The sequence below is a fragment of the Agelaius phoeniceus genome, chromosome 1 (assembly GCF_051311805.1).
Source record: "Agelaius phoeniceus isolate bAgePho1 chromosome 1, bAgePho1.hap1, whole genome shotgun sequence".
Taxonomy (NCBI): Eukaryota; Metazoa; Chordata; class Aves; order Passeriformes; family Icteridae; genus Agelaius; species Agelaius phoeniceus.
The window spans coordinates 111,504,603-111,524,057 of record NC_135265.1 but is presented as its reverse complement, the minus strand read 5'-3'; the positions used below and the strand labels follow the sequence as shown (position 1 = coordinate 111,524,057).

Here is a 19,455-nt window from a genome sequence, read left to right as displayed (position 1 = left end):
ACAAACACATGTAATTCTGAACAGGATGGACTGAATTTTTCATGCTGTCAATTCATTGTGGAAGGCTCCATTCAGATGAAAAGGCTGAGCAGATAAGCCTGCACATACCAGCACAACCCTTTGCTTCAAAAACACACATACACAAGCCTGGGTTCCCATGGGCAGGGAAACTCTCACTGCAAGATGCCAATACAGATCTTTACATGCAGAGTTTGGGATCCTCTGAACAGAGTAAATGCACATGTAAAAGCAGCCTCAGCAAATATTAATTAATGACTAAACCAGGCAGTCTTTGTTTTAGTGAGCAGAGAAGTGGCCAGCACAGCTGGGATAACCACAAGTTCATATCTCAGCACTATCAAGAAGCAGAAAACAACTGCCAAATAAGTCAGATATGACACTTCAAGATCTAGTCACCTGCTGTTTTGTTTTGGTGAGGGAAGACATTGAGGCAGTGGCTGGGAATGAAATTTTTCTTTGCTGTCAGAAATAAAAGGAATTCTTTTCTGTAAGCATGAACTAAGTAGAGCACTGAACAACTCTTACCAGCAGATCATCCCCAAATTCAGCCAAAATTCCTCACATCTTCTCCAGAACTCCTACTACTTCCAATACAACCCTGGTGGGGACTCCTGAATCTCACTTACCAGTCCCAAAAACTAGGAAAAAAAAGGGTAGTTAGCTTAGCCATCTGCATTTGGAAGCAAAATGCTCAGCTGCAGGGCTTCAGCATTTTTGACAGTAAAAGTAAATTGCAAGTGCAGTGATCAGCCAGTGAGCAGCAGTCTTTGTGGAATTAGTCACTCTTTCAGACTGAACACAGAACATACAGGTTAGCTTACTGCTTCCCAAATATCAAATAAAATTAAAATACAAAGAGGACAGCCTAATTCTGACTTAAACAGTGGAGAAAAAGAACATAGAACAAAATGTGTCAAAAGTAAGGGGCCTTTTTTCCAGAAAATGATCGAGTTAGATGTTGTAGATTTGTTCAGAATAAAAGGAATGCAGCAAGTAACATATTCTACCTCTATAAAGTTTGGGTTTGAGCAATTGTACTGAAATGCAGTGTTTTGAATGCAATATCCAAGTATCACAATAATCCATTAATACAGAGCAATATGGCTATTATTTTGTCAAAATAAACTACAGAATGGAGAAATCTTAGAGGCCTAAATTGCTCTGGGATTTCTTTATAGCCTCTTTGCAGAAATATTAACCCAAAACATAATGTGAAAAAAGCAGCAACTAAGGACATTCAGACAGAATGTCTTTCTTCATTCCCAGGTGAACAGAAAGCTCCATGACTTGTGTCCAAATATTTTGAAAGCATCAGCACAAAGGAGTGACAGGTATTAAAGACATCACCTACCTTCCATGATTACATGAACTGTATCAGATTGAAGAAATAAAACTTTTTTTTCCCCTTGCTATGGTAGTTATTTTCATTCCCCTCAACAGCAATCTAGTCTTCTATGGATGCAGTGGCATTTTAAAACCTGAAGTGTGAAGGTTATGAACTGAATTAACACAAAGGGCAAAAAATAATTTAAAAAATGTAGTACCAATATTTATACAGCAGTTTAACAGGCCATAATCATGATGAAGTCTGTGTAATTGTTTGTGTATATGAAGGGCTTCAGGGGGATGAAAACTGTAGTAAAATTTGATGTGCCTTTTAATCCCTGGACGTACTGCAAGGCCCTGCTTGCAGGAACAGTTCCTGCACTAGGAAATGCTGTTCTGTCACTGGGAGAGATTTGCAGGTGAGGCTGCCCAGCCATGTCTGAGCTATGGATGCCAGGAGCCCTGCCAGGCCTGTGTGTGGGCCAAGGTGCCACTCTACAGCCTGGGACAGGACCAGGCAGGACCACCCCTACACCTTGCCCTTACACTGCACTGAGGGAAATCCAGGAATACCAACAAAACCAGAAGAGTGGTGCATTCAACAGGCTCCTCGGTGTGGACAGTGGAAGGAGCAGGAAATGTGCAAAATGTGCCTGCTGTGCTGCTGGCACCAGAGAGGGACATGTGAGGCTGGTTCTCAGGAGGCTGTGGGATGGCAGGAAAAGGCTGGCATGTTGCTGTGCTTCCGCCTGCCCTCCTGGGTGTCAGCTCTCACCCAGCAGCACCCCTCTCTCCCCGCGTCTGCATGCTGTGGGACTCGGTGCTGCCTGCACTTTCATGCTCTGCTGTTATACAGCACAAACAGGGAATGTTTTCTGCTGAGGCAACAGTCAGTACAAAGCAACCAGAAAGACCCCAAGCAAAAGCCACCCAGAACAACAAAAGAGAATTCAGAGTGCACAAAACAAGTCTACACTATTAACAGTGTTGTGAATAACTTACCAGCCTTTTTCTACCTCTACCCTTTGAGCTTTAGTACCAAAAGGTATTAGGAAGCATTCAAAACACCTCATCTTAATTCTAAGAGGCTAAAAATCTTAATAGAAATTGCATATGGAATTCCTTTTCTTTTTTAAGCTTCAGAAATGCATGCTTTGAAATCCCCAGTGCTCTTGCATCAATGCGGAGTTGACTAAATGTAGCAAAGAGCAAAGGTATTACAGGGCAGATTCTTATCTGCTTTTCATTACATTGTAGAGCTGCTCACATCTGTACCATGAGTTCAATGCTTGAACACAAACTGTTACTGTCTGACAAAAACTCTGCACCATTTATCAAAGAGCACCCAGCCAGATTTTCAAAAGCAAGTTTTTTTAACTCCAAGAAGAATGTTTTCAGACATAAATTGTATTTCCCCAAGCCAATGCCAGTACCCCAGCAGTCCCCACGAAGACAGGTAACATCACACCCTACCCGTAGAAATGATGCTCCTCCGACCGCTTGCTCTGTTCCCTGCTCCGTCTGCCTCAGAGTGCCCAGATCAGATCCTGCCCCGGAGAAAAAGCAGAGTCAAAGGCTTGTAACACTCAGAGCCGAGTCCTGGAGCCAGGCTGCAGGAGGATCAAGGAGTACTGGGCTGAAGCAGCATGGATGGGAGATGTATCAAAGTATACTATTGCTCAGTCATCACACATAGGTAACTGAGAGCATCTCAATTTGAAACTGCTGGTCACCATCTGGTGATAAAATATGGAGATGCCAAGTGAGTTAAAGTGAGCTTGTGCATACCAGCATATTTTAGTTACACTACAAAATGAAACCCATCATCACTTTCATTCATACTGTGGTGTCTGTCCCAGCATTGCAGTTTCATACAATTTGTGTTAACTTTTTCCCTCCTTAGCTTCAATTACAAGTCAATTTCATCTTTCCATCATATACACATAAACATAACCTTCCAATTCAAGACACTTCTCATACGAAAGGAAGTTAAGTGCAAAAGAGAGCAGCTGAGACCTACAAAGTCATGCCACTCCTAAAAACAGGCACAGAAGTCAGGCATTGGCATGAATTTGCTAAATGATGCAGAATTAAAGTGTTAAAGGAAAAGACAGGAGTCTGGCCCTTCCCCTGCTTCACAACTCTTCAGTGTGAATTACAGAATCCTAGGAGAGCAGCAAGATGAGGCCTAGCTGACCTTTAAAACAATGAATAATTTCCTAACATGGTGAGATGTTTTAAATATACGTAACAGCTTTAAACACCCAAAGCGCTCTCCATTTAATTATTTTTGCTACATCTGAAATATTTGAGGAAAATGTAGATGATATCTCTAATTTGTTAATTACCAGCTGGCTCCTACCATGCATTATTAAGCTACTGTGGCAGTGACTAATGCCTCTGACAATACTAAATTACCAACAACACCTTGTGGAGGAATGTGACCCAAGCAGCCTAGAAAGGACTACCCGCAGGTGTTTATTTTCAGATAAAGATGGTTTAGTAACTCAGGCATGGAGCAGTACCACAGTAATGCCCAAGTCTAGAGGAGGAGGGCTGCACCCCAAACCCCACATGCTGCCTACCCCATGAGCACTGCCATGCCCCATGGTTGGAGTAACCCAGACACCTGCATCCTGCTCCCTGCTCATGGCACAGATGTGGAGGAGGAAGAGCACACGGGGCTTTTCTCTGGAGGTGCTTTAGCTGCAGCCACTCAGTGGCTTTGGGCAGGGGTGCTGGATGTGCTGAGATGCACCTCGCACCCATGTCTGGGACTCTTCCACTTCCAGCCCAGCAGTCCCAAAGGCTTTGAAACAGGGAAGGTGAAGACAAAGGAAATGTCATTGCCCACAGAAGGTCCCTCTGCACAGCTGCAGCCCAAGCACTGCCCTTCTCCACTCACCTTTGAATACGAGTCTTTTTTTTTCTCCCCCCACCACTTTTTTTTTTTTCTCTAAGCACTTTCTGCCAAATTGGTTAATTTAACTAATAACATTACAGCTTGAACAGGAACGTACACATCTTAGTCGTATGTGTGTGAAATAACATTACTCTCCCTTCCAAGTCCTCCTGGAGTGGTGAGGAAATCCAGTCTTCTCTTGTGCATTTGCATTATAAAATTGCTGAACAAACCTATTCTGCTGTAAAGGGAAGGGACACATTTTCTTCCCTACTCTAAGTAGGTCAATGAAAACATGATGTTGTGAGGATGAAACTGTTTTCCTCCATCTTCTTTCCCCTAATGGCAGTTTCAAATCATTCCAATTTAATTATGTTTCTAGTGTGAGCATAGTAACGCTGTATAATTATTAACAGCTGATGTATTGGTGGTCCTAAAGTCTGGGTTTGTGCTTTTTTGTGGGCTTATTTTAGCCTTAGATATTTACATGCAGTTCCTACACATGGCCCATCGTGGCACAGTTAAGAAAAGCCTGCAAAGAAATCTGGATATGAAATGTAATGCATTATGAGGCACAAGAATTTAACACTCAGCTCTGAGACTGACACTGAGCTTCTACATTAATGTGATCTCCTTTTTAGGATGACATTCTGACTATCACCTCCTTTAAACCTGTGACCAGTGAACTTGCTCTGAATTAGCACTGGCATAAACAAAGCCAGAATATTTCCAATGGAACTACTCCAATTCATAGCACCTGGAGACTTCTCTGAATGCATTTCATCAGGAGGGATTATCCAGTAGCTGGAGAAACATTCAACTTCCAGCCATAGTTATCTGAATACTAAATGCAAACTAGCTAACTAACTAACAAGTACTAAATGGCAATAAAAAAACATTTAGGGGGAGAACACCCTTCTCCTCAATGAGAAACAGGGCAGAAATTACATTACACTAAAGAGAATACGTAGTGCCTAAAGTATTATCAAAAGAAATGTTAAAAAAAAAGGATGTTGCTTTTCTACTGTCTATTTGAGAACAGATGGTGTAAATTAGTTTTGTTCACATTATCTGAAAAAAAGAAAAAAATTAATTCACCTCATGTAATGCCTGTTGCAAGCTCTCACTCACCCACACAAGAACTCCAAAGGCAGACCCCCTTCTGCAGCCAAATGTTTGTCATAACAAAGGTTACACGCTCTTACAACCCACTCCTTGTATCCTTGTCCTGAAAACAACAGGCCTGCCTAGGACAGTAAAGCTAAGCACATACAAGTGGACATCACTCTGTCCTCAGTGTGAAATTTTTACCCTATGAAACCCCGTGACTTCAAAGGAAACTCGGATTTCATCCGAAGAATCCAATTACATATTTCAGATTTAGGATGGACTGTCAAGTGCCAGCTGACAAAGTGATGTCCCCAAGTATTTCAGGACAGTGATATTTGAGATGAAATGCAAAGCCAGCTGTTTATGCCTTATCTAAGGAACATTTAAAAATGAGGAAATTATATGATGATTAAGTGTCTCCTCCACCTCAGCAAAACACATTCCACTCAGCAGAGGTCTTTGCAACCAGAATTTAGAAGGAATGTCTGTCATTAAAATAATTCCATGAGTAGTATTATCACCAGTATCATCAAATCATAGGGCTGGTAGAAAAGATATGTAATCCACCTCCCACTGTGAAACAGAGTCAGATACATTTTGTTCATGTTTGTTAAAGTCATTGCTAACACTTCCAGTGATGGAGACTCCACAAGATCCACTGGCAGGGTATTTTGTGGATAAAACTCATAGGGCTTACCTCCTCTTGTTTCGTTTTAGATCCATTTCTCTCTGTCCACGGCACAGAAAAAAATTACTTGCCCAGTCTTGGCAACAGCCTGTACTGTGCTGTCTGTGCTGAAAACCTGCCTTTCTCCTACTCACTCCTCAGCAGACTGCTCTTCCTTAGGCACAGAAAACTTAACCCTTTCAGGGTTTCCCCCTGGGCTATGTCCTATGGCTCTCTGGTCACTTTTCCTGCCCTCTTCTCCTCATTCAAAGTGGTCAGCATTATCTTCAAGAGCAGCACTGCAAACTGAACACTGAACTCCAGCTGAACGCTCACCAGTGTGGAGATTGCTCCCTGCAGGCTGTGGGCCCACATGCAGCTCAATACTGTGCTTTCCTGTTTCCCCTTTCTATTGTGCAACAGCTCCACATTGCCAATCCACAATCAACCAGGGATCCACAGCAAACTCTGTCCTTTCCTGAAGAACTGCTGTCCCACTGGCTGCTCCCCAGCCAGTACTTGGTGACAACAGCTACAAGGACACAGCTCAGTGAACCTTCTGCAACTACACACCACCACTGCAGCCTCTGTGCACCTAAGAAGATAAAAATGCCCTTGCAATGCTGATTCACAAAAGGCACCAAGTTGTGGGTAGTTTATCAGCAGCACTCCGTGCAAAACTGCTGCAAAACAGTTTGTGGGATACACCAAGGACTGGGCCTTGGTGTTTTGCATAGTTTGCATAAACTTCCCCACTTTTTATTTGCTCTATCTACCAGGAGCAGGGTGGAAAACCAAGTAGAACTATTTTTTCAAGGCTGAAATACCCAATTTTATGTCCTTGCTCTGTATAGAGCCTGTCAGTATAGGCAGTCAAGCCTAGTACAAGCCCAAGCACTCACCTACAGTGGTGCACAACAGAAAAAGGATAGGACCAATGACCTGTGAAATAGGTATGGACAGACCTGGCTAGGCTGGGGTTCCTTTCTGGCAAAGCTTGGTTTCTCTTGGACATAACACAATGGATGGCTTCTTTTCTACTTCAGTATTTGGCAAAAGCTCAGGCTTTGTGCACAAGGAATTTATTTTTGCTTCCTGTAAATGAGAGTGGCATGAAAAATTATCTGTCTTGTTAGTTGATGCTTTTTTCACAGAGAATACACTGTTCCAACAAAAGTGGATATTAAAAAGAGTAACAGCAAAGATTAGGCCTGTTCAGTCCAAGTTTCCACCAAATTGAGAGTAACTGCACATGACAATCAGCCACCACCTATTCCACCTTCCATGAAAATGTACTGTCCTGCAAAGAGCTTATATGAATCTGGGACTATTGTTTTTCCAAAAGTCTTTAATCTTTAACACTTTTAATTCTATTTAGGAATACATTACCAGATTTAATGCAGGTGGAAAAACTTGTATTTTGGATTCTCCTTAACTATCCACTACCTTCTTTATTTATTTAACTGTATGATTTCTGAAATCCCATTTACTATCACCTAGAGTCACATAATTGCTATTTGCAATTATCATTTTAGCAAGTTTCCTCTGTGTACCCCCACTTCCTACTATAAAACCATTTTTTCAGTTGCTCTGCTAGATTTTATGTCTGAGCTGAAACTTTATATATCAAATATCAGAGCGAGGCTGAATGCATTATATACACATTTTCAGCAACTTTCAAAGCCAAACTTATGGAAAAGAAAGAGTTTCACCTTTAATTATTCTTTTGCTGAGAAGCCTTCATTTCTCCATTGTTTCACACACAAAAATTCTGCAGGCAGATACAACAGTTACTTTCCTGTCCCTATCACCCAACAGCCGCTGAGTTTATTAACAGAAGTCACATTTCATCCCCAAGGATGGCTCACAGGGAGCTTTAGAGCTTACAAGGGCAAGTGATTGCTCTGGCAGCTGAGGGTCTGCACCTTTGCTGATGACTCCTGTTTTGAGCTGACATGGGTCTATGGGAGACATGCTTGGGGGGGCTCCTTGCAAGCCTCACACAACCTCTTGTTTTTGAAAAATGTGTCTCCTCCAGAAATTTCCTCCCTGAGACTCCCTAGGCAAGCAGAGGAGATGGAGCAAGGACTGCTGCTGAATTTCCACTTCTGAATGTGCTGCCAGCCTGGCCTGCTTGCTGTGACTGTGTTTGATGGGTCACCCAACTCTACAGCTGGAATCAGGGGGAAGACAACTCAGAGCTTTGGATGAAGAGGCCTGGAAGGTGGCAGAGAAAGAAAGATGGGAAGACAGGACACAGAATAAGTTGTAGGGAAAGTAATATGATAGAGAGCATTATCAGAAGTGGGGGTTTTAAGGAAAAAAATATGGTTTGTTTACAGAATAGCCTGGCAGAGAACATAGCTTGACTCTCAGCTTTGTTAGGTTCTCCCTGCATTCCTGCACCAACCAGCATAATACAATTTATAGCTGCATTAAGCTGATGCAATTTATTTTCCCCAATGAGACAGGGAAACTGATCCAAATTTTAAGAACAAAAATAAAATCATAAAGCACTTTGCATTTTGTTAGATCTGTCTGGAAATTTTTTCGATCTGTTTGGAAACAAGATTGTTGGTGTATACTCAAAGAAAAGTTAAGTATTTGCTATCATAAGAACAATTAAAAATATACATCAAATACCAAGACAAAGGACTGGCCAGCTCTCCTAGACTAATTTTTCAATAAGGTGAGAAAGCTTTCAGTCACACAAGATTAGTTAGGATTCCACATTTAAAATGTGACAAGATTTCAGAATTATCAACTCACAAGGTAAAAAACGATTAAATCAATGTGTTGCCTTCATAATTTAACATATTTTTTAGAGGTAAAGGTAGTCATTCTCAAGTCAATTCATAGGAAAAAAAAAGAATGATCTAAAAGCAGGGAATGGATTGTATTTCTGAACACAAATTATACAGTAGGTCTCTTAATCCAATATAGATGTATTGTGAATTAGAAAGAAACAGGGGGACAGAAACTTGTGATGGCCAAATAATCATTGCTTTATAAAAGTGGAAAGAATCAAAGTGTTCCCTGATCTTCTTCCAAGGACAATGTTGCACTAAGAATGAACATGCACTGCAAAGGTAGTAATTACTAGAAAGCACATACTTCCGTTACAAGAGGAATTTTTAAAATGTAGCAGGAAAGCCCAAGATTACTAATTCTATTTGCAGCTGTTACTTGGTAAAGAGTACTCAAGGACAACTTCACTCCAAGCATGTTCCTCTGTGCTTTGCCTTTGCTTACTTTCATTGTGTTTAAAAAAACTAGTCACAAGTTGTCATCAAATTGCTTTGAAAGTCTACTTGCTGACAGACTTTTCTGTCTGTTTCATTTTTCTCTCCCATTTTTTTTTTTAAGGTTCCACTTAGTGCAAATTTTCTTACAAATTTACAAAGAGGCCAGACTAGTGTTATCCTTACCATAAAAAGAAAATAGGAATGCAGCATGTAGGTAGTACTTTTCATCCCTTGATCCTGGAGCACTTCACAGAACCAGGCAAGTATCACCATCACTGTTCTCAGAATGGGATATACCAAAACCCTCTCCCTCCATGGCTTGACAAAGATCACAGGCACAGAAGCTGACTTGATCCCTCCACTGCCCCAGGCAAGGTTATGTTCAGCAAACAGCTATCACCACAACAGCAAATGAATTAATAAAGAAAGATTCATCATTTCCACTGCTTTCCTATCTCTTTATTACACAGAGTATAATCCCCAAATCAACTTTTAGAGCAAGAGGCCACATAATTGGTTCAGGCACAGGAAGGAGACAGTAAAACTCAGTTTCCTGTAACACCCCCGGCCAGGAATGATGGTTTTTCAAGACTGTTAGGTGTTGGGCATTCTCTCAACTACCACAGCTGCAATTAGATGCATTTTTAAGCATCCTATTAGTGGGAAGTATCACTGTGATTCCAGGTAAATCACTGCATAACATAATAATTAGCCAGGAAGTCCTTTATTCCCTGATACAGCAGGAGCCAGAATGAATAGTGAGTGCAGGAGATCCAATATCACTTGGACAGGCAATTTCCTTGGGCTTCAGCTCATGGGCTCAGAGGTGATAATATGGCTGCATATGACGTAATAATTGCATTAGTTTGGGGGTTGGGTGGGTTTGTGGTTTTTTTTTACAGAATTACAAAATTACAGAATTGAGGTTTTCTACAGTGTGGTGCACCATACAGACTGTCATACTCTGCCAAAACAAATCACTGGGAGAAGAATCAGAAAAGGAAAATAAAGAAAATTGTATCACTATAAGCTGCTTCTTTGGAGCTCAGAAAAACACCAGCACATTTTCAGGGAACTGTGGGGAAACAGTTCTTAAACTCCTTACCAACCAGCTCCTAATGACAGTTCCATTTTCTTATTTATGGCAAAATGACCTCTGCAAAAAGCTTGAAGATGAGGCTAGAAGCAAAGTTTTACAAAGGCAAAAAAGATTGTGACAGAAAGAAAATGGAAACCATGTACAGTAACTAAAATCTAGCAAGGAGGTATTTTTAATACCCATAAGCATATCCTTGCTACTGGTTTTAGCATGGTTTGCAAAGAAAAAATGGTAGGATCTATTAAAGGGGAAAAATGCTGCAAACCCATTTTCACCTTAGAAAGAACAACGTTCTCAAACTCTCATGACAAAGTCACAACAAAATGGTACAAAAAGGGAAGGACACAACCAGCCTCCTTGAGAAGGGGACATGCTACAGCAGTGCTTCTCCCTAGGAGACAGCAAACAGTCAGCTCCTTGGAGCAGGACAGCATGGCATATGCCGACAGTGCTACTGTACCAGCATCAGAGCAGCACCTCAACCACTCACACAATTCCTAAAACCAGGAGGCACCAGCTCCATCAATGTTCTGACCCCTGCTGGATCCCCCTGAAGATTAGCACCTTCATGATCTCTCCTCTCTCTGAAGCAGCAAGAGGCAAGGGCAGGGGACAGGCTCCCTCTCACTGTCCCATCCCCTCTGTCTCAGCAGCGCTTCTCCATTTCCCCGTGTGGGATTATAGGGGGTTTTGGAAAAAGTGAGGAAGGGAAGGGAAAGCTGCAGTGAGGAATGAAGACCAGAAGATAAAGTGTATCACTGCCCTAGCAACTCCTTGTTACAAAAGCCCTTTAGAAAGTGACTTTAGAAAGTCTACTTCTCTCTCCTTCCTCCCTCCCCACTTCCCAAGAAATCCTAGTCACCTAAGGAGCACAAGGCTAGTGAGGGAGAATGGGGCAGGGAGAGGAGGGCAAGTAGAGGAAAGAGGTTTTAGTCCTTGTGTCACGTCCTGATAAAGCCACCACACCATTACCCCTTACCCAAAAACCTCACTCAGTATCACACTGCTGTGTAGTACCATTATCACTGAGTGCAGTACCACACAGACCCTAATCAGGAAAAATTCACCCTAACAGCCGGCCAAGGATTTTCCACTTCAGTAAATATGCCAACATTATAATAATTTAGAATTTGTATCAAATACAACTACATTTTCTGTGGGAAAATATCACTTTATTGAACATTTTCCATTTATTGCCTGGACAATTGGAAAATATTATTTCAGGTGAATTAGGTAGAGCAGAACACTTTTAAAAGTCAATCTAATACCACAATGTAGTTCTTTACCCTAGGAACATCCTGTTCCGGGGTCAGATGCTCATTCCCTTCCAGGAGCGAGGTTTTGCAGGCAGCTTCACTTCCCAGAATTCAAAGCATGTTTCTTTGTGACAAAGCTCTCCAGTGCCTCTTGGACATTTAATTATGGTAGAAGGGTCTCAGATAATGAAATGGGAACATCATGCTCCTGAACTATAACTTCTGAAAAGCAATACACTGTGGTAGGGAAATGCAATTAAATTTTGAACTGACTCAGGAATTTCCCATGGAACATTAATTCTATTTTCTGCTCACCTCTGAATGTCAGTCTATTTTTCTCTTTCAGTTTAGGAAGCTTATAAAAGGTGCAGTGAACCCCTACTTCTAAATCTGTAGATTCTCCCTCCCTCCTTGGGGAGGCCATAGCCATGGGAAGAGTGCATCTGCAAACAGAAGCCTATTGTGTTAAACCTTATCAGAAGTGGTGCCTAGCCCAAGGAACTGCTACCTAGATACCCAACACAGAAAAATAATAAAGGTATTTTCACCTCCTTCCAACCCCTTCTGGTGTGCAGGGGCTTTGAGAGCTCACATGACTTGCATGAAGCTGCACAGGACCTTGTGCATGAGTCAGAAACTAACCACAACTTCACCAAGACTCACTGCAAGTTTTACTCATCTTGACATTTTTTGTCTCAAAGGTCTTCCACTTCAATACCTAAGTAAATATTACAATAATTCCTTGATGTAAAGCAAAAAAATTCTTTTATGTAAGCAACTGTTGGCCTGGAAACTCAGCCCAGGACTGAAGCATTGAGCTAGTCAGAGTTACTTAAAAGAACACCCAGCTAGTACAAACTGTAAATGAACTGGCTTGGATTTCGTTTTTCATCCCTACATCTGTTTTTTGTGCCAGACTTACCTTAAAGGTTATCTATCTCTTTCTTCATCCCCTACACTTAATCACATAAAAAACACTTCACAGCAGATTTGCTCATCCAAACACACCCAAATGTTTTGCAAAATTCAGGCAAGCTGACCAACAGGGATTAACTCCAGCAAATGCCAGAAAGATACCAAAAGATACCAGACACATCATCTTTCCCTGAAACAGAGGAACTGTTTCTATTTTAGTTCACCCACTTTCACATATTGTGCATGACACAGACTGCCATTATATGCATCCCTTGAGCAGTGATATCCATAACCAAAAATGTCAGGCGTCTCAGTTATCCGCAGACAGCACCTATTTCCTATGGTTATTATGGGCAGTACTAACACGTCAGGAATTCTGAGTATGTTTGGGGGAACTGACACCAGATCCTAAGTTAGGAGCTCCTCTACTATGAGTGTAAAACACACATGCCCAGAAAAAATGGTATAAACAATGCTGACATTTAGACGACACACACTCAAAGCCCAGACTTGGATGAAACTCTCAGACTACAAGTTCTTGCTATATAACAAATAGTACATCTAACTTCCAAATGAGCTGCTGTATTTCAAAATTCTTTTGGGTACAGGAACACCACAACTTCACTAGAAATATTTCAGAGACTGCCTGAAAAAGACATTGATCAATGAGGCAATGTATCTGCCAGACACTGAAATGACTTTGGATAAGTTCTAGAAAGAACATGATAGCCTGAATTTCCTTTTTTTTTACTCACAAATTCACTATCTTAGTGAGGACTACCAGGGAAATGCACAGATTCTTAAATTACTGCTAGAAGGACTTTGTTCAAAGAAAAAGATAGCCAAAATGTTTGTTGTTTTTTCTTAAAAAAAAAAAATCAAACTCCCAGTAAAAGCATTATTTGGGAACAAACAAACATGAAGGTTAAACTTAATTAACCCTGTGCTGTGATCAAATTCACCCATGAGGAAATAGTTTGTAAATTAAACCATTGTCAAACAACCAAGCAAACATTGATTACATCCGCTCTAACGTGGAAAACAACTTGCTTTTCAACTTTGTAATAATAAGCAACATTTCAAACAGCATGTCCTACTAACGAAGACCAAAGGTATATAACAAAAATCATCTGCTAGGAACACAGCACTCCAAACCATAATGGCAAAATAAAGCCCAAGACTCCCTAGGTATGCCAAGAAAAGTTAACACCTCACAGAGGAATAAAGTTCAAATGCTCCGTATGGGGAAAACGGGAGACTAAATCGCCCGGGGTAAGCATTACTTAAGTATCCACCTCATCCTAGAGGAACTTCCAGAGCGCTTTGAAGGCAGCAGGAAAGCCCAGAGGAACCACCCCAGCAAACGCAGAGGCAAGCTTCCTACTTACCCCACTGTATGCACCATGATCTCTTTTGCCACCTTAGTAATTCCCAAGAATCCAGAATGATGTTACTTTTTTAGGGAATATTACAGCTGCTAGAGGAGACAGAGGCAAGCTGACAAGCAGAACTTTGCGAGAAGCCAGGCAGAGAGGGATGAATTTAAACCTTGGCTCAAGATGCTGTGTATTCTGCGTCTATCTTTAACTTCTAAATGATTTGGTTTCACATTCCTCTGAAGTCCTGCTGGCAGATGCCTTCGCGGAGCTTTACCAATCGCAGGCACCCTGCCCCCTCTCCTCCTCTATCCCTCCACCTCCCTCCCTCCCTCCCATCCTCCCAAGCTGCCACTCCACCCCCATCTGCCCCATCCCCACCTCTCCTCACACTCACACACACACACACAGAGGGGTTGGCTGGCAGGATTTCACGGGCTTCCAGCCCCGGCTGCCCGCCCACGTCTGAGGGAGCCGCCCGCCCGCCCGCCGGGCACCGGGGCCAGCGGCCCGGCGAGCAGCGCCTCACGGAGCGTTCGGAAATCGGGGCAGGTAGCTGGAATCACAGCCTGTGCCCACTCCGCCAGGGTCCCTGAGCCCCAGCGGCACTGAGCCAGCCGCGGTCCTTAGCGGGACCCCCGGGGCGCATCTTCCGCAGGGGAGCCCGGGCAACACGGGCCGGAGGGCTGGGCAAGGCAGCAATCCACGCACCCGCTGCTGCACGGAGGGTCGGCAGAGACACATCTACAGCTTACAGCACTTCTGACTGCACAGGTAGCTTTATGGAGAAAGGACATTTTAACAAAAAACTCCCCAAAAACTCTAACCCAAAATAAAATATATAATAAACTTTGTACCAGATCTTGACTACGAAGCTTTTAAATTTCACTGTTAGTCCGTGGCTCCTTACAGTAACAATGCATTGCACTGTTGTTTAGACTCTGAAGTAACTAGACTACAGATTAATGATAGAATTCTAGGTGACTGAAGTGGGGGAAAAACCCCTTCCATGTAACTCCAAAAGTCAGTATCCCTACCAGAGGTTGGTAGTGTTGACATAAACCCCTGACTCTTAAGATCAGCATTTTGAAGCAGCAGATTTTAATGCTCAAATGCATATTCTGTTGAATACTGCCGGCCATCAAGTCTGCCTTATCTCAGACATGGGTGGGAGCGGAACAAGCCGCAAGACTTTATGTAAAACGTATGAATTATTGAACACTTTCAGTTGCAACAGGAAAATACCAATTGCCAGTCACACCAATTCAAACAGAATAACCTGGTAAATGTGTCTCTTTTCTTGGAATCTTCAGCCTTTGTCTAAGCTGCTGCCAAGAGGGGGTTGTAGGGATGCGGCCAAGCAAGCAGCGAGCACAGGTTGGGGCAGAGGGGGCAAAGCCAAGCTGTGCCCAGAATCCCTTGGCTGAAAACATGGTTTGAAAATGCCTTGACAATGCCCAATTTCATGGAGCATTACACTTTTTAGAACACCAATGTTGAGAGGCTGGACTGATACAGTAGTAAAAGTGATCAAGCATTTACTTCAGGCCAATGAAGGAAACTGGTCAAACTTGGAAAGGCCTCAAGGGGAGGTAAAAAAGTCAGCCAAAGGGCTGTATCATAGGGCATATTAAGAAAGTCTCCACATCTCCTGCCTGCTTGATAACATGCATAAAAATAAGTGTGTTTGAGAATACATATAGCATATATAGTCTGATAAAAAATAGTAACTCTACAGTAATTGTCATGGTCAGTCTGCATACACTGAAAGGCAAGAGCTCTTCTTAACCTGGATGGAGGTCAGGTTTGTGGGCCTGGAAGTGCTGCCAGCAGCACAGAAACATTAAATAACAAATCAGCTGACAACTCCCAGAAAGTTGAAAGATTTCTTTTGAATCACTAACATTTGTTACTATTAGCAAAGCCAGACCCCATTATGTTCAATACCTGCCTTCCAGAGTGTGTTAAAACCTCCAGCTAAACCTGCCATGGACTTCCCGACAGATGAGGAATAAGTCACTTCACTGCTTTTTCTCAGGATTCCTGATACAACAGTTCAGCACATTTGTCCATTACTCAGGTTGAGGAGCTGCAGGGAACTGAAGGAAAGCTGCCTTGTCTGGCACTGCTTTCTGACAGAGCCACCTCTAACACTGCTAGCTTATAAATCCCTCAGAGCACAGAAAATCAGAGTCAGAGAATTCCTGTTCAAATGGTGCAACTTCATATAATGCAGTATGTACATCAAGTCATTCTTTTTCCCAACTGTTTGTAAAGATGTCAGCCTTGAAGGGCAGACAACCACTAGAAGCAGAGACCAACTGTTAACATTAGGTTAATAAGTACGGTGGTGCTTAAGATGCTCAGAGAGACAAAAGAACAAAGAAAAGTCTTTGTGCCTTTGTGGCTGAGGGCTCCCTTCTAATTAGGGCAACAAGGAAGGAAGAAAGAAGCTCCCCGTGGAAGAAGGTGTGATGGACAAATGTGGTGATTCAGAAATGAAGTCATGAACAGGAAGGATTAGGACTGAGCTGTTTATAGGACTTCAAACTACCTCGAGAGAGTGCTTAAGTGTAAGGAAAAACAATGGCAGGGAAATCCACGGAAGTACATCCACGCTTTTATCTAAGCTTCTGCATTTCCCTTAGTAGATATAGAGGGAAAAGAGATTTGGCTTTGAATCCTCTAAAAGGCCACTGGTTGCTTCCCGTGCCTCCTAAGAGGGTATTTAAAAACCTAAGAGTATGGGGAGGGGAAGAGCTTTGGAAAATGATGCTGGAAGTTACTGGGAAACCTTGGATGTCAACCTGGACAGCATGATCCCAATCCCATGAATGAGAGAGACAGAGGTCATATGTCCAAAAACCGTATCACACAAGCCAAAGGAGAAGACAGGTGTTCAGTTTCCTCAGATGAAGAGCTGTGCAGTAATACCAGGGTCTAATGTGCAACATAAAGTGTACAGCTGCAAGATTTACCGCTGCTGTGACAGGGAATACTGCTCTCCCAGCAGGGTCTGCTGCTTATAGCCAGCATCAGGTGAAACACATCAGGGACTTCTGTGGCATTGGATTTGAGATCTATGAAAACATATTAATAGTAAGTTCTTGTGGAGGAGTGGGAGCTCAAGTTGGAGCTGGCAAGGGAGCGGATAAGGGAGTGGCAGAGAGGGGAGAGTAATTTGGTACCAGTTACAAGTGTAAAGAGGTAACATGTTTGGAGCCATGTGACTTCCTACCCAGTCCCAATTTAGCCAAGTGCCTAAGAGGCATGATCTGTCCCTTCATGTTTAGCTATTTTTAACACGCACAGAATTTGCTCTTTGTCTCCCCTTGTCTGTCAGTGTCTTCAATTCATTAGTCTTGGCAGTCTTAAGATTTGGGCTTACTGAGACAAGCAACATCTTCTACCCTACAGGCTCAATCTTTCTAGGTCTTACTCAAGAGTATTTCCTCCTCTTTGGCATGATCTTGTTAACCTCTGCAGATATTTCAGCACAGGTTTGTCCAAGAGTAAGAGCTCTGGAGTAGAGACTGTAATTGCACTGGCAGGCATGGAGTTCCTGCCCGTCACAATGGATTCAGCACTGTTTATTCAGTATTACTCAACCTGCACACCCCTCACTGCCCCAGCTGACCTACAGCCAAGCCTACGTACTTATACCCTCTACAAAATGGTCCAGCACGTGGGGTTTGACCAAATGTTGATCCACGTGCTGCTTCTCTCCTGCCTACCACTTTTTTTTTTTCCATAAAGAGATGGGGGACAGCTATTGCAGCAGTGGGGACAGGGTTCTCTTGGTGGCAGCTCCCGAGCACCCACTCCCTTGCTGCCCCCCACCACACAGCCTCCAACGTAGCAGGATACACCTGTCCTGGAAGGAAATGCAGGGGATGGACATGGGCTCACCCACGGCAAAACACTACCCTGGTCTCCCAGTGTCTGGGCACAACACTCCTGCCACTGCCATGGGGCCCACTGAGTAATGGCAGACAGCTCAGTCACTGAACGTGTTCAGATGGGTTAGCTCTGCTATTTGTAAAACACATGCAAATTGTCTGAATTCTTAATAAGCATTAATAAAGTAAATGGGGAATGCACTTAATGTGTACTCCGTGACCATTTTTGCAGCAACAGAGGATTTTCTGTGCCAGCTTTTCTGTTCTTGATTTCTGTGTTTCTGTGATTCAAGCCACAGGGAAAGAAGGGAGATCATCCATGGTCACAAATTGAAGCTTCAGGAATAAATCATATTTTCAGTCATTGCATTTAACTAAATTAAGAAAAAATCTATTCTTTACTTTTAAACATGTCTTTCTTTTTGCTATGTCCTGTATACATTTGGTAAGAGATTTTGGTATGAATACATGGCTTAAACCAGTATTTATCATCATATAGAAATAAGTATGTCACATGTACAGGAGCCAGGATATGAAGACTTTGGCTTTATTTTTGTACACAAGAACAAAGTTTTAACATTAATTATCAAGAGTTAAGCAACTCTTGAAAAATTCTGTGCCCTTGCCTTTACCAGATGCATTTTCAAGCTCAATTGAAAAGTACCTAAGGGAAGAACTAGAACAATTCTGGTTCCATTTATCTTTACACTAAATATAGGAAAAAGACGAACTCTTTTTTTGTGCGGTGCCCAAACTGATCAACAAAATTAGGATCTGAGATATAATAAAATTAAGAGCAACTTTTAAAAAATGAAGTTTTGTAGGTAAATGGATAATTTTACCAGACTGAAAAATATTTTTCTAAAAAGAAATAAAAAACAGGTAAATCTAAGCCCATGAAGTGCTGAGGCCTGGAAAAGTCTTTCTGGAACTGGTAGTGCTCCTGCATAAATAAAAAGGCTGCTTTCAGACTTTCTAATATCATCTATTATTTGTCCTCTACCTGAAAATGCTGAACTTTCAAGGTTTGAAGTAACAGCTATAGTTCATTTAGGTCGCTCAGTGAGCAGCGCACCTAATGAAGATTGTCTTCCTCAGGATTTATGATCCTCTGCTATTTATTGCTTCCAACAACAGTAATCCCTGTTTCCTCTAAGCTCTCATGACCACTTCTGCCTCTCAGGACAGGAGAGCTGCCCACCTCCATATCCAGCTTCATGCAGCCAACTTGCACTGCCCACCTTCACAATTATCCTTTTAATTTCCCCAGGCCTCCATGATTGTTCTTCTAGATACTGCCCTCAGTTACCAGTATTCCCAACTCCCTTCCACTTCCACTTCTGTATTTTCTCCCTACCTGTGGAAAAAGCAGCAAGCAGGTTGTGCAGCTTGATTCAGAGCTGTGTGTGCTCAGTCTGAGCAGCCAGCACAGGTGGGAGCTGCTTCAGGAGGGGAATGTTGCATGTCCTGTTCTTTTTTTGGGTTGATACCTTGGATTCCACTTCAGGAGAATCAAGGAGAATCAGTATAGCTGAGATTTCTTTCTAGGTGTTCAATTTAGCAGAAGGTGTCTAGTGAGTTCAAAACTACTGGATGTGGCCAGGACTGTGAGACAAACAAACATAGCATGATTGTGTTC

At 42.4% G+C, this 19,455-nt stretch overlaps 1 protein-coding gene across 4 annotated transcripts in view; it reads right to left on the bottom strand.

Annotated features, from left to right (window-relative positions):
* DTNA (dystrobrevin alpha) overlaps positions 1-19,455 on the bottom strand; it is a 224,385-nt gene that overhangs the window by 166,827 nt on the left and 38,103 nt on the right. For 2 of the 4 annotated variants that reach the window (XM_077185289.1, XM_077185284.1), the window contains exon 2: positions 2,821-2,894. The exons of the other annotated variants lie outside the window; for them this stretch is intronic. The gene's annotated coding sequence lies outside the window, so the exon portion shown is untranslated. The remainder of the gene's footprint in view (positions 1-2,820; positions 2,895-19,455) is intronic. 4 annotated transcript variants of the gene reach the window in all.